Consider the following 15,616-nt stretch of genomic DNA (forward strand, 5'->3'; position numbering starts at 1 on the left):
CTTATTTTTTTCTGCCTGGCATCCCTTTCTCTCCTTCTTCGGTAGTGTCCCATCTTCTTTGGGGTAAACTTTCTCCCAAGATTAGAGCTGCCAGCTAGGATACCTAGCTCCCCATACACCAGGCCGATCTTGTTCTACTGGCCACAGTGTTTGAAACTTCATGTGACACAAAGTATCAGCCACTCCTGATGTTTTTCTACATGAGCTATTCAAGCTGGAGGATTGATGTACAGCCAGTGCTATTTGGGGGCTCTGCTCCTTAAAGTCTAAAACAGACTGATTTCCTGTTGGACAGATTGAAGACACATCTGAGAGGAACAGATTTGCTAGAAGGGGCAAAAAGAAAGATGCTGACTTTGGTAGGGCCTCTGATGATGGTCTCTGAGGTCCCCAGAAATGCAGTTCTTCCTTCAATGCTCTGAGTTACCTCAGTATTAATCCAGAAAAGCCATCATCCCTCCACTCCAATCTAGTTCAAATTGGCTTTGACATTTGCAACCAAAGAGTTCTGACTCAGGGATGCTCATTTGAGCATATATTGTAGCATTTAATCGTTCTTATTGAAAAAAATTGATTGAAGAGAGCCATAAAAATTGGCATAGCCTATTTGCTGTATTCTATTATGTAATATATTGTATATTGCCAGCAGCATTTAAAACAATTGGCCTGAACAATTTGCTTTTTACTTGGCCTTCTTTGTTGACCTCTCTCACAAAGTTTATATTAATTAGGAGTGATAGTAAATTGATCACTGAAATGAAGAGCTTTCCCCTTGTCTGAAATGCTGTTTTATTTTCTATAATTCACAATCCTTTTAAAGCATGTTTAATGCTTAAGACATAAACTTGTAGTTTGCCTAAATTATGCACCACGTCTATGTACCACAGACATACAGATAATACTGCAAATATTCTAATTCTTTCCATGGCTTTTATCAATGAGTAGTCAAGAGGACCGAATTGTAGTGTTTGATATTTTGTTAACTAATTCTAGAGCTGGGTGTGTTGCTTAACTTCCCTGAGTCTCAGGGAAAAGAGGATGAGATAGATGGGTGTCTTCCAGTTTTAAGATCCTAATTTTACAACTAGAAAAGAAAATCTCTTTTGTTAGAAAACAGTTTTGCTGATTTCAGAAAAAAGTCAAACACTGCTCTTTATTTTTTCCTTTGGACAGTTTACCAAAAACATTTCATGAAAGTGTGATTAGGGGAAAGAAAACTACCTGACACAAGTGAAAGCAAACTCTTAGTCTTAGAAAAGGTACTATTGCCTAAAGCAAGGGTCCCCAACTCCTGGGCTGTGGACGGGTACTGGTCTGTGGCCTGTTAGGAACTGGGCACACAGCAGGAGGTGAGCAGCTGGCCAGCAGTCATTTCCACCTGAGTTCTAGGTGGTAATGTGAACTGCACATGCGAGGGATCTAGGTTGCACAATCCCAATGAGAATCTAATACTTCATTATTTGAGGTGGAACAGTTTCACCTAAAAATCATCCCCTTGGCCAGGCGTGGTGGCTCATGCCTGTAATCCCAGCACTTTGGGAGACCAAGGTGGGAGGATCACCAGGTCAGGGGTTTGAGACCAGACTGACCAACATAGTGAAAACCCGTCTCTCCTAAAAATACAAAAATTAGCTGGGCATGGTGGCACATACCTGGTAGTCACAGCTACTTGCCAGGCTGAGGCAGGAGAATCGCTTGAACCCGGGAGGTGGAGGTTGTGGTGAGCCCAAATCATGCCACTGCACTTCAGCCTGGGCAACAGAGCAAGACTCCATCTCAAAACAACAACAACAAAATCCCCTGTCTCGTCATCCATTGGAAAAAAAGTTGTCTTCCATGAATCTGGTTCCTGGAGTCAATAAGGTTGAGGACTGCCGACCTAAAGGACTCCAAATACATTGAACTAATAGGAGACTAAACCTAAAACAAAAAATAGGAGACTAAACTAAACAAACTAAAACTAAAACACTTAAAAATGACATTTGCGTAACTTCACAATCTGAAAGTATTTTTTTTTAAACACCAGATCTTTTTAACTGTCTCAATAAAAGAGAGAATTTTTGAGCTGGGAATGAAAATGTCAAATCAGTCAAAACTGATAAATTGGGTACTCAGATTAATTTGTTTATAATATCCAATATTTTTCTTAAAATTCAATAATGTACATGTACATTATTAAAATAAATGTTATATACCTTTATATAATATGTCAACAACTTTCAAAAATTGATTTTGAAATGTTAAAGAGATAGCCCCAAATTTCCATTTTTGTTTTGCCCCTAAAGATACACATTATGGGATGAACACCAACCCAGTGCTACAGCTTTGACATCACCATCTCACAGCTTTGTAACCTTAGTATGTTAGGTGATTATGGTTGTGAGATACAGAAACTCAACCATGTTACTTTGGGAATTAGTGTGTTGAGGTTTGGTTTCTTTTCATTTGGTTTATAAAGAATACCTATGAAATTTCAGCCATGAAATCAAGTGTTCCATGAACAGCAGAAAAGTTGAACAATCAAGAACCCTGATATGGCTTGATTGGCTCTGTGTCCCCACCCAAATCTCATCTCGAATTATAATCCCCATGTGTTGAGGGAGGGAAGTGATTGGACTATAAAGCTGGTTTCCCCCATGCTGTTCTGTGATAGTGAGTGAATGCACAAGATTTGATGGTTTTATAAATGGTAGGCTTTCCTATGCTCACACATGCTCACTATTCTCTTGCATGCCACCATGTAAGATGTGTCTGCTGCCCCTTCCATAGTGAGTATAAGTTTCCTGAGGCCTCCACAGCCATGTGGAACTGTGAGTGAATTAAGCCTCCTTTGTTTATAAATTACCCAGTCTCAGGTATTATTGTATAGCAGTGTGAGAATGGACTAATATAGATCCTCAGAGGAGAGGAATGCAATTAAATTGTGCATTCTGGAAGATAGAATTTAAAGGGCATCAGAGGAAGTTTGTAGTCTTAAGAGCAGGGGTTCTCATTCTGGTGGAATGTCCCAATCATCTCAGGAGTACTTAAATATGCAGACTTTTGAGGTCCCATCTACAAAGGTTCTGGTCTAGTTGACCTGGGGGAAAAGCTCCCAGCTAGATTGTGAATGTCCTGCTCTGTGTAGTTTGATGTGTGGTTCCTTTTTTGGTGCCTGCTGCCTGATGACCCAGCCACTAGCTGACTCTCTCAGCTTCTCCCCTACCTTCTTTTCCACAACCTCATTGCCTTGGATCCTTCAAGCCTTACCTGTAACTTCACCTTCTTAGTGAGACCTTCCCTGATAGTAAAAATTGTACCCCATCCCCCAGCACTTTTTATTCCCCTTTCCTGCATTATTTTTATTCAGCACTTATCACCATCTAATATATGATTTGATTTGCTTCTTTGTGTTTATTGTCAGTTCCATCCACCAGAATGTAAGATTCAAGGCAGAATTTTTATGTATTTTGTACAAACTGTCTCCCCAGGACATAAAACACAGGAGATGCTCAATCAATACTTGTTGAATGAATAGGTGAATGGATATCTGCTGCTTAGCCATTATTTGGTAGACATTAGCTTCTGCTTGCTGGTGATCTGTCAGGGCCCTTCGTGCCCATGGACACCCTCTGTGACTCCTGGATTTTAGCTTCCCCAATTGATTGCCTGATTGGATCAGGGTATTTTTGGACTGATTTTTTCCCCCAGGTCATTTTTTGAATGGGTATGACTTGTCTGTGTCTAGGTCAGTGTGCACTCGGGGGCAATCAACAGTGATTCAGGGATTACACACACAGTACAAAAGAGTACTGCCTAGGGCCACCATTCAGCAAGGGCTGGAGGAGGGGCAGTTTCTCCAAGCCAACCTTGGTGCTGGATGACTGTTCAGCAAATTACCTAACCGCGATGAGCTTCAGGAAATTTGCAGTAACAACACCAGTTTGTCTGAGACAGACTGGGAATTCTTCAGTCGTTCAAGTGAACAATATATGGAACATGCTCGCAGAAGGCGTTTTCACTATTAATTTATAATATGACTAAAACAAGATGAGTATGGGAAGTTACATAATTTTGGATGACATTTAAATGTGGCTTAAAAAAAAAAAGCCTGCTGGTATGGTAGCTCACTCCTGTAGTCCCAGCTACTCGAGAGAGAGGATCGCTTGAGGCCACGAGATTAAGAACTTGAGACCAGCCTTGTCAATACAGGAAGACCTCATCTCTTAAAAATAAATGAATTAGGCCAGGAGCAGTGGCTCATGCCTATAATCCCAGCACTTTGGGAGGCTGAGGCAAGTGGATCACAAGGTCAAGAGTTTGAGCCCAGCCTGGCCAACATGGTGAAACCCCATCTCTACTAAAACTACAAAAATTAGCTGGGCATAGTGGCATGTGCTTGTAGTCCCAGCTACTTGGGAGGCTGAGGCAGGAGGATTGCTTGAACTTAGGAGGTGGAGGTTGCAGTGAGCTGAGATCATGCCACTGCACTCCAGCCTGGGTGACTCCATCTCAAAAAAAAGAAAATAATTAATTAATTAATCTAAGAGAAATAGTAGAGGAGAAATTAAAAATTTAGAAACGTGTTGCTTGATGTGCCTTTGGATTCTTTTTTTTTTTCTCCAAAATGAGCCTTTGGATTCTTCTTCGCCACCCTTTAATGTTTTTAAAATGTTACTCTCATTTCATATTGATTTCTAGTTGGCAGGGGCTTCTGTACATAACTTCCAAAGTGATATTTAAGAGGAATAAATGCAAAGATCTGCACTGTTTCCAAACTCAAATTGCAAAATACAGGTTGAAGAAGATATGGTTTTATAGCTGTCTATATGTTAAAGACTTAAAAAGGATTTGGGGGTAATTTTTGCTTGTTTTTAGTTGGCAATGACATGCTATTTATGAACAGTATGTGATGGTAGAAAAATAATGTGATATCAAACTGAATTTTGAAATATCATCATTAGAATGCATAAAATTGTACTCCTCTACTTCTCTCTTTATTGGAATATTGGATTCAGTTCTAGGTGCCACATTTTCAGAGTCACTGGCGGATGTTTAGATAAGAGCGTATGGAGATGAATGGGACATGAATAAAGAGTGGGTGGAGAAGGCACACACTGTGACTGCTGACTTCAAATGTTTACAAGGCTGCAAAAGGGGAGAGAACCAGGCTGTTTTGTATTAAACAAATGTTAGTACCAGGTTCAGATTCACTGGACATTGCATTCATATTTACAATAATGATTTAAGGCGCTATGATTATCATTTTCCCCTTTTAGAATGGAGCAAACTCATACCTGCAGCAGAATCGTGCTTTTTCAAGGTCACACAGCTAGGAAGTCATAAACCCAGGATTTGACCACACTTCTTTGGAGTTTAAGTCCAGTGGTGTTTCTACCAATACTGGTAGCTACCCACCAAATGTATACAGACACACATTTCAGTTGAACATAGGAACTAGTAGGACTGTTTACAAATGAACACTGTTATGAGGTCATGAATGGTTTCCTATCACTTGGAGTTTAAACTTATGCTGGATAGCTACTTTGCAAGGATCTCGTACCTTTATAGCAAAATATTAAAAACAAATGCTAATCATAGAGCCAAAGAAACTCCACAAGTGAAGTCTCATGACTGTAAGTGATAGAGATAAGTTCATTCAGTAGTTATTGGAAAACGTAGCATCCAAATTTCTTTCTCTGAATTTACAGTCTAATGTTTTTTTCCATTGTAGCAGTTATCTCTCATCTAACACCTAGGTAAATACAATGTGGAACCAGAAGGTATGGAAAGAGGAAGGGCAGGGATATTTTGTGAATTCCTGTAATGGATTGCTTGGCATGCTCTTGTTTTATTAGGTAAGCAAAGAATGTCAGTGGTAGTTGGAGAGAGTTTAAAATGATAAGAAGAGAATGCCACATAGTCGAGAAAGAAAAAACAGAATACCAGGGAAGGCTAAAAAAGTCAGGGACTATGGATTTCACTGTATTTTCTTCTTGTTGAGTAGATGCTCAACATTTATTTGTTGGAATGGAAAATGATTTCAACACTTCAGCAAACAGTAAAAGAGAACCTTCTTTGTGCTAAGCACTGTGCTATGTTCTGGGGAGAAAAAATGAACCAGACAAAATCCCTATCCTTTTAAGGACACACAGTCTAGAAAGAAAAGGCCACTAAGCAAGGCAAAGGGAAAAAAGCAAGTACTAAAGATTATCATAGGGAATACTGTAGACAAATGATTTTATGAAAGCAGAGAGAAAAAGAGTATTTAGTTCATTGTAAAGGTGTGGAGTAAGGATGCGGATGTGGTGAAAGGTGATGTCAGGGAAGATTCCAAGGAGGGAGTGATGCACTATCTTCATTATCTTGAAGGATAATAGGAGTTCAGCTGGTTAGATGAGGAATGGATTTCAGGTGGGGAAAACTACAAGGGCACAGAGACAAACTCTGTTGAATTTGTGTGATATGTAGATATATTAGGAGTTGAAGCTGGAGCCAAGGAGGTCAACAGATTAGACTTTAAATGGCTTTGTATACCATGGTAATGAGTTTGAACCTGATTTAACCAGGTGCAGCGATTGAATGATTTTTAAAGAGGTACGTTTCCTGCTGAGCTCTGTCTTTTTGGAGCACTCTCTCTGGCAGTTATAAGGAACTGAAACAGAAGTGAAATTAAAGGCTTGACCTAAAGAGTGGCAAAGAGGCAAAGAGGCTGAAATCATGGAGACAGGCTGTTATTCACAGAATTAAGAGTAAGAATTTATCTATGGGATTTTAAGTCAGAAAACTTTAGTGGAGAGAAATTTGGTTGCTTAGTTGTTGGAATGGCAAGATTTTATCAACAGAATTAGGTGCTACTGAAGTGAGTGGCAGAGTGAATACCATGGAAGTCTTGAGATTGGGACTACACAGCTGCTCTGATCTGGTGTGCATTTGCTGATGACTCTTTTGAACTGAATTCAGGAAATGACACAAAAATGATTTGCGCAATAAAATGAGAACGAGGACTCTGAATTCAGTATATTTAAAGAAAAATAACTAGGTTGGTAAAAATGGAGAAGTAGCTATTATTAGGAAGTCCCATTTGTGGATTAATTTTGGACTGCCCAATGGAAAGATCCTCAAAGCGAAACAAATGCCTTGAATCCAGCCCTTTCTCACCGCAACCCTTTCCCCTTCATCTGCCTTCATCCTTCAGTCACAGCACCGCTTGGCAGTGGGTACTTGGGAGCAGCTCTTGGAGACCTTGTAATCGAACCTTCGAACTACAGGATGAGGTCAGGGGAAATAAATGACTTGCCAAGATTCCTCCCTTAAGCCCAGACTTCTGACTTCAGGTCTGGGGACCTGCCACTCCTCCAGACTGCCTCCCACCTGGGGAACCTGGGCCTCGGCGAGAGGCGGGGAAGGCAGGGTCCAGCTGGGAGCACTAGAGTCTCCCTGGCACTCAGCCCTGAGCCCCGGGCCTGGCGGGACGCCCCGCCCCGCCCCGCCCCTTTTCCCCCTTCCCCCTTCCCGAGCCGGGCTGGGTCGCTGTACCGCCGTCACCCGGGCGCGCGCGGGGTCGCGCGGACGCGGCTCCGGCCGCGGGTGCCGAGAGGTCGCCGGGCCACCCGCACCGCCGCCCCCCGCCTGACGCACGGAGGGGCCGGGACGCTATTTGCCACGAGTGACTGGAGTCGCCGCCGCCGCCGCCGCCGCCGCCCGGGCCCGCTCCGCCCCCAGCCCGCCTTCCTCCCGCCGCGCCCTCCGCCTCCTCCCGCACCTCGCTAGCGTTCCCCTGTCCTCCCCAACGCCCCGGAGCCGCCGGCCGCTAGCGCGGGCGCCAGCCAGGTGAGTGTGGCCGCCGCTCGGCCCCGATGGCCCGGGCGGGAGGAGCGCGCAGGCCTAGCGGCCGGGTGGCCGGCGTGGGCCGGTGTTGGCAGCGGCGGTAGCGGGCCCGGCTTTCTTCCCCCGCGCGGGCCGCTGAGCCGCGGGGCTGCGCAGTGAAAGAGGGGCCCCCGCCCCGCCACCCCCGCCTCTCCCAGCGCCCCGGCCGCCCCCGCCGCCTCAGACAAAGCGCCGGAGGTGGGAGCCTCGCGGGCCGCCTTTGCCTCCGCGCCGCCTGCCGGGTGCGGCCGCGGCTCGCAGAGACCGGGCCGCGCACTTCTCCGTTCCTGAGAGCCCTTGTTCATTTCTGGGTGAAAGGGACCCGAATTGTGCAACAGGTTTGGGCGTTAATCCTTATTTTCCGTCGGGTCTCTCCTGCCAGCGTGCAGGGACCAGATGTGGCGCCCGGCTCTGGGGCGAGTCCCCGCGTTCAGCGCCCGCGGCTGGCTCCTTTGTGTGACCGGTGACCGGCCCTGTCGGGTGGGTGAGGGACACGGGCTCGAGGCCCCAGGGCTGTGCCGAGGCTCCTGGACGCCTCCTCAGGGCGCGGGGCTTGGCTTCCACGGGCCTGCTGGGGGTTAACACCCCTCCAGCCTTTAGGAGAGTCACAAAGGAGAAGAGAGGGCCGGTTGCCCAGGTCCGTGGTTGTGTGTTTATTTTTCTATTTTAGGTAGACTCAAATTAGAAAAGAGCCGCAGTCTGACCAGCTCTTGAAGGTACGGGTGGGATTTCACCCTGGGATGCAGGGTTTGGACTTGGCTGTTGCTGTGACAGCCCCCGTGGTTTTCCTGGTGCTTTGACATCTTTCTCTCATACACAGACATCGCGGGAGAAGTTGGGAGTGTTGCCGAGGGAGTAACTGGATAGCAGCTGTTTGACAGGTCGTCTCTTGCTTCACGTTTTGCCTGTGTCAAGCATGCCCACCATGTATCCCCGCATAGCTTGGCAAGCCATCAAATTTAAACTGCTACTCAAAATGCCCCCATGTTGGAAAATCCTAATCCTTATACATGCATACATACATACATACATACACAGACACACATACATATTTTTGTTTTTTCTTTTTTGGTTGACTAAATCTTATTTTCTTAGTGTGAGAATTTTCCCCCCAAGAAAGAATGCACAATAAGGTACAGTTTATCTTTGTTTACATACTTTGGGTCATGCCAATACCTAGCTAGTTTCATTGGTATGCTATTTTAGTGTAACAATACTAAATAGAAGGAAGGTATCTTCCTTTAGCTTTGAGCAATAAAATACGTCTTTGTTCTAGAACCAGGAAGCTTTTATACGTAATACTTTTTCTGGGTAAAAGTTGGTTACTGTCGTTGCCCCATGAATAAATACGTGAAAAAATTCCCAAAGGACCCAGAAAGCATTTCATAATTCTATAGGCTGTTTTTATGTTCCAAATTCCAGGAAATCATTTTGTTGAATATTTATTCGAACAGTCTAGACTAAATTTAATCTTAAAACTTGGGCCTACTCTAATTAAGGTTCCCCAGCATCAGAAAAATGGATTGCATTTACCAAAAAGTTTAGTCCCTGTGAGTAAGAATCGAATGGAATAATTCATGTAAGAGACTGGAGCTAATGATGGACTAGGAATCTGACAACAGAATGCAGAAAATAGGAAGTTGTAAGTAGAGGTCATGACGTTGCACCTACTTGGGTTTTAGTTGATTGCTAGGCATTTAATGGCATTTTAAACAGGTAATCTTGCTAATCACGTATCTGAAAATGAAATGTCCATTAATTAAAAAAGCAAAATATAGCATTTTGACCTTTTTTAAAAACCGTACTTTATAAGGACTCCTTGAAGCTTTTCCACTCTCTAAAATTGAACTTGGCATTAATTACATTTCTTTTGAAAAAATGAAATTGTACAAACTAATCTGATTTGTAGAAAGTTTCTCTGTTATAGTAGCTTTACTTTACTAAAAATACCATTCATCTGTATAGTAGCTAACTTCAAAGATCTTTTAAAGCTGTTACAAGCAACAGGAGCAACCTCTTGAGGAAAGTAGAATATTTACTAATAAGTAGCAAGCAGAAAAGTGAGCCATGATTGGGCCACTGCATCTGTCGTGGGTGACAGAGCAAGACCTTATCTCAAAAAAAAAAAAAAAAAGAAAAAAAAAGAAAAATAGCAGAGGCTTAAATTTTTATAATAGTTTTCTTTGAGATACAATTCATATGCCATGGAATTCACTTTTTTAAAGTATACAATTCAGTGGTTTTGGTGTATTCACAAAATTGTGCAAATGTCAACACTAATTCAGGAACTAAAAAGAAACTTGTACCTTTATTGCTATTCTCCCCATATTTGACAACCACTACTTTATGTGTCTATGTATTTGCCTATTCTGGACATTTCAGGTGAATGGAATCATGTGGCCTTTTTATCTTTCACTTAGCATAATGCTTTCAGGGTTCATTTATATACCATATATCAATATTTCACTCCTTTTATGGCAGAATAATATTTCGTTATATGGCTATGCCATATTTGTTTATCCATTCTTCAATTTGTGGGCATTTGGGTTGTTTCTACTTTTTGGCCATAATCATGTTATGAATAATGAATAATGTTGTGGATACTCATTTACAAGTTTTACAAATTTTTGTGTGTTATATATGCTTTCAGTTTTCTTGGGTATATACCTAGGTGTGGAATTGCTAGGTCATATGGTAATTCTGTTTAACTTGTTGAGGAACTGCCAGACTGTTTCCCAGAGCTGCTGCACTGTTTTACGTTTCTTCTAGCCACATCCTTGCCAACACTTGTTAATGTTTGTCTTTTTGATGATAGCCATCCTAGTGGCTGTGAAGTGATAACACATTGTGATTTTCATTTGTATTTCGTCTTTTCATGTTTTTATTGGCCATTTGTATATCATCTTTGGAGAAACGTCTAATTCATAGTAGTTTCTGTGTTTTTTACATGTATTTTCTAATTTAATCTTTTAAATGATGCTGTAAGGCAGGTTTAGTCCTATTTTACTGCCAGGAAACTAAAGTGCAAAGAAGTTTAATCATCTGCTTGTTTTTTTAACCTTACAGTTAAGAGACAAGGTCTGAATGTAAACTCGGGTTTTCTGACTCTATTTCCTGGACTCAAGGAGGCATACAGAAGTTAAATTGTGTTTGTGAATGTCTGGCTGATCAGTAACAAAGTGAGAGAAAAATAAAAAATCAAACAATAACAAAGAATAAGGTATTTGTGGCCATACTGCCACATATTCATCAGATTTTATTACGCTTTTTCAAATAAATTTCTTTTCTTGTGTCATAATAAGGTAGGTCTGCTTTCCACATTTCCAACGGGGAAACAGAGTCAGAGTGATTCAACCTTCTTAATGGCATAGCTGATCCTAGAAGCCACTATTTGAATAGTATATATGTATATATATATATATAGAGAGAGTAGAAGCTGAAAATCTCCCTTCACTTTTTGTCTTTTTCCTCTTTTTCACTCCTAAGACCACTTCCATCTTAGAGAAACCACTGTTAACAGTCTGAGGTTTATCTTTCCAAACCTGTATCTTTGCATTTATTGTGTGTATTTATGAATAAATTTTTATATTCCACCACACACACATACGTGTTTCTATTCACAATGTTTTTTCTTTTACAGATGGGATTATACTAAATATATTCCTTTGTTTTTCACAGAAATATGTTAAATTTTTGCATCTGTAATTAAAAGGATAAATCTAATATTTACGTTTTCATTTAAGTTTGCTATCCATGCGTGGCTTCGGTGTCAAAATGAAGCCAGGATTAAGATTGATTGGGAGACTTTCCACTTTTTTCTGTGCTCTGGAACAGTTTAAAATGCCCTTTAAACATTTACTAGAAATCATCTGACAACTGTGGGGGCAGAAAGAGATCTGAGATGACCTTTCTAATTTTTTTTTTCTTTTGAGACAGGATCTCACTCTGTTGCCCAGGCTAGAGTGCAGTGGGGTGACCACTCTTCACTGCAGCCTCAATCTTCTGGGCTCAAGTGATCCGCCCACCTCAGCCTCCCCGGTAGCTGAGATTACAGACATGTGCCACCATGCCCAGCTAACTTTTGCATTTTGTAAAGATGAAGTTTCTCTGTGTTGCCTCCTGAGTTCGAGGTCTCGAACTCCTGAGCTCAAGTAATCCGCCCACCTTGGCCTCTTCAAATGTTGGGATTACAGGTATGAGCCGCTGCACCTGGCTGTTTTTCTTATTTGTAAAATGGCGATAATTCCTACCTCATAAAAGTGTTGAAAATATTAAATGAAATGTGAGCCGATATATGAAAAGGCTCAGTAGTTGCATCTAATATAAAGAAAAAATATAAACTGTAACATGCTATACAAATGTAAATTTGTTACTACAGTTATTGTAATTATCTTTTAACCTAATAGGAACAAATTTAAGTTGATAGGATTGGGAGCTAGGGACAGTTGCCACTAATAAATCAGAAGGATCTGTAAAAATTCACAGGCCATTTGGGATTTGATTCTAGTAGACAATGATATCTAAATTCTCACACTCTTTAAGAAGGGTAGTAGGGAAAATCATTGAGTAAACAGATCTGGATTAATCTTGTTTTATCACTTGTTAGCTTTGTGACTTTGCACAAACTAATTTCTCAGTAAAATGAGATAACACCTACTTTATAGATCAGTTATAAAGAAAGAGATTAGTTTCTAGCATGTAATAGGTGTTCAAAATAGTCATTTTTTTTTCTTTGCATGTGGTGAATACCCAGCAGTGACAAACCTGAGATGCTGAGGTCTGTTATTTTAAGGTTGCTTGATGTGGCGGAAAGAATGTTAAGCCCTAAGGTAGACTTTTATTCTGTCATATGTTTATTAGCTATTGGCTATGGATGAATCACCTCAGTACTCAGATCCTTGTGTTTTCCTTACCTATAAAAAAGCTAGAGAACTAACACTAGGCACTTTACAAACCTTATCTCATTTAATCTTTCTAATAATCCTATCAGATAGAGATGATTTCAATTTCTCTTTCTAATAGATAAAGAAACAAAGTTGCAATAATTGGATTTTCCAAGGTCTACGTGGTGGACTCCCCCAGTCCTGGCCGTATTCTTTGGCTTATTACAACTATTCACTCCTGGGATGATAGAGCATGCCCCTATATACAGGGAATACCAAGGGGGGAACCTACTATAAACTGTAATACAAAGTGTATGAATAAACTAAGCCAGTGTTGGATGAGACTACTTATTTGTTAATGATTTCCACTAATAAAATACAAATAGAAGATTGTTAATGTGTCCCAATGCCAATGCTTAAGAGTAGTAAATTTAAGATAATACTTCATCTTCTAATAATCACTTTATCTAAATAATTTATTACCTAGTCCTAATTGCATTTCCAGTTTGACCAGGTAAAGCAGAGAAGTGAATTAGTAAGTTAGTGGTCAGAGCTGGTTTGATAGCAGGCTGTGTGTGTGTGTGTGCGTGTGTGTGTGTGTGTGTGTGTGTGTGTGTGTGTGTAAGAGCAGAGAAGTACAGCTCTTCAGCAGCTTGGCATATGCAGAAATTGCAGATTCTTGGAAAGAAATAATCTGGATTATAATTCATTGTCTTCCACAAGATTTGCAGAGTCATTTAGAAAATGAACCTGCCTTTGTCAGCTGATTTGTAAAGACCTATTGATTATATTCTTGAAGGATGGTAATATTGTCCTTCCTTTACTAGGTATTGTCAAAGCTTTTGCTTAATGATTTTCATTTTATTTGATCAGGTTCAGTGATACTGATTTTGTGTCCTTGCACGCTTTGTGCTAGGGATATATCAAAACAATGCTGTTGAGAGATCACAAATTGAATTGTGATTCAGTGATAGTTTAGAAAGTTTAGGAATTCTATCTGTTGGGGCTTCAGTTATCATATTTTTGAAGTAGAAGTGGGAATTACTGTGTTTAGATTAGATAATTTTTATCAGAAAAGGCTTGAATTGCACTGTGTAAATTCTCACCGACATTGCTGCTTTTCTGCAGAATACAAAGTACTTTGGAGCTTTATATAAGAATTAGAAAGCATGGTTCTTGTTTTCAAAGAGTTTATAATCTAACTAGGAAGGCAACGAAGGAAGAAACTGAGTAAAAGGATAGAGGGCTCTTACAGCTTGTGCCTTGCCTTTGTAAAATCAATTTTGCCACATTGGGCTTTGGTAAGGTATCATAGGTCTCCCCTGAGGGACAATATGAGTAACATCTAATCCTTTGAAGACTGGTGGTTATGTGTCTTCTATGTTTTGATCATTCTGGGGGGGGGGGGGGGGTCTCTGCTTTATAAAATTACTGTTGGGTTTAACTACCAAGGGTATCTCCCCTTCTGAGTACTTCTTTGTGTATCTTTTAGAATACCTGGGTTTTCCTGTTTGTTATGGCTACTAGAAAGCCAGAACTAGATTTGTGGCCCATTCCTGAACAGATAAATAGATTTTCTATATATGTATTTTTAAGACAGAGTCTAGCTGTCACTAGGCTGGAGTGTAATGGTGCGATCTTGGCACAATGCAGCCTCTGCCTCCTGGGATCAAGCGATTCTCCTACCCCAGCCTCCCGAGTAGCTGGGACTATAGACCCGCACCACCACGCCCAACTAATCTTTGTATTTTTAGTAGAGACAGGGTTTCACCGTGTTGGCCAGGATGGTCTTGATTTCCCGATCTTGTGATCCACCCACCTTGGCCTTCCAAGGTGCTGGGATTACAGGCATGAGCCATTGTGTCCTGCCTATGTTATACAATTTTTAACCTTTTCCTTGGCAGCATTTTTTTTCCTCTATTCTTTGCTTTTATCTTTAATTTTTAAAATTGTTATAGTTCATTTGTTGTGTCTTTAATCCTTTTCATAACAAAATGGCATATATACAAATATAGGCATACCTCTAAGATATTGCCAGTTCAGTTTCAGACCACCACAATAAAGCATATATCTCAATTAAGCAAGTCACACATTTTTTTTTTTTTTTTTTGGTTTCTCAGTGCATGTAAAAGTTATATTCTCACTGCAGCTTACAAAGTATGTAATAGAATTAGGTCTAAGAAACTATGTATGTATATCTTCATTTAAAAATACTTTATTGCTAAACAATGTTACGTACAGATCCTCTAAGCCTAAGTAAGTTGTAATCTTTTTGCTGGTGGAAGGTCTTACCTCAGTGTTTACAGCTACTGACTGATCAGGATGGTAATTGCTGAAGTTTGGGGTAGCTGTGGTAATTACTTTCTTGCTTTTTTTTTTTTTTCATAAGGGCTGCCCCCTGAACCCAAATAGGTTCAAGATAGACTCCCTCATTCTATAACATAGAATGAGATGTGTCCTGATTTTAAATAAAATTGAAAAAAAAAAAACAAAAAACAAAAATGAAGTATGCCACATTGATGGACTCTTTTTCTCATGAAAGATCTGTAGCATGAGATGCTGTTTGGTAGCACTTGAGCTGCAGTAGAACTTTCACAATTTGAGTTAGTCCTCTCAAACCCTGCCACTGCTTTGTCAACTAAGTTTTTGTAACATTCTAAATCCTTTGTTGTCATTTGAACAATGTTTATGGCATGTTCACCAGGAGTAGATTCCATCTGAAGGAACTACTTTCTTTGCTTCTCCATAAGAAGCGACTCTTCATCTGTTCAAGTTTTATCATGAGATTGCAGCAATTGAGTCACATCTTCAGGCTTTACTTCTAATTCTAGTTTTCTTGTTATTTCCACCACATCTACAGTTACTTTTTCTACTGAAATTTTGAA

General features: G+C 40.7%; 1 protein-coding gene across 3 annotated transcripts in view; it reads left to right on the forward strand.

Moving 5' to 3' along the window:
* Window positions 1–7,526: 7,526 nt before the first annotated feature.
* Window positions 7,527–15,616, forward strand: part of SESTD1 (SEC14 and spectrin domain containing 1) — a 152,914-nt gene continuing 144,824 nt past the window's right edge. Inside the window, exon 1 of one of the 3 annotated variants that reach the window (XM_032292799.1) lies at window positions 7,527–7,812. The gene's annotated coding sequence lies outside the window, so the exon portion shown is untranslated. Of the gene's footprint in view, window positions 7,813–8,035; window positions 8,187–15,616 lie in introns of those variants that run through there. The other 2 variants (XM_032292800.1, XM_032292802.1) reach the window with 2 other exon arrangements.

The sequence above is a fragment of the Sapajus apella genome, unplaced genomic scaffold (genome assembly GCF_009761245.1).
Source record: "Sapajus apella isolate SASKATOON/1434 unplaced genomic scaffold, GSC_monkey_1.0 scaffold28, whole genome shotgun sequence".
NCBI classification, from domain to species: Eukaryota; Metazoa; Chordata; class Mammalia; order Primates; family Cebidae; genus Sapajus; species Sapajus apella.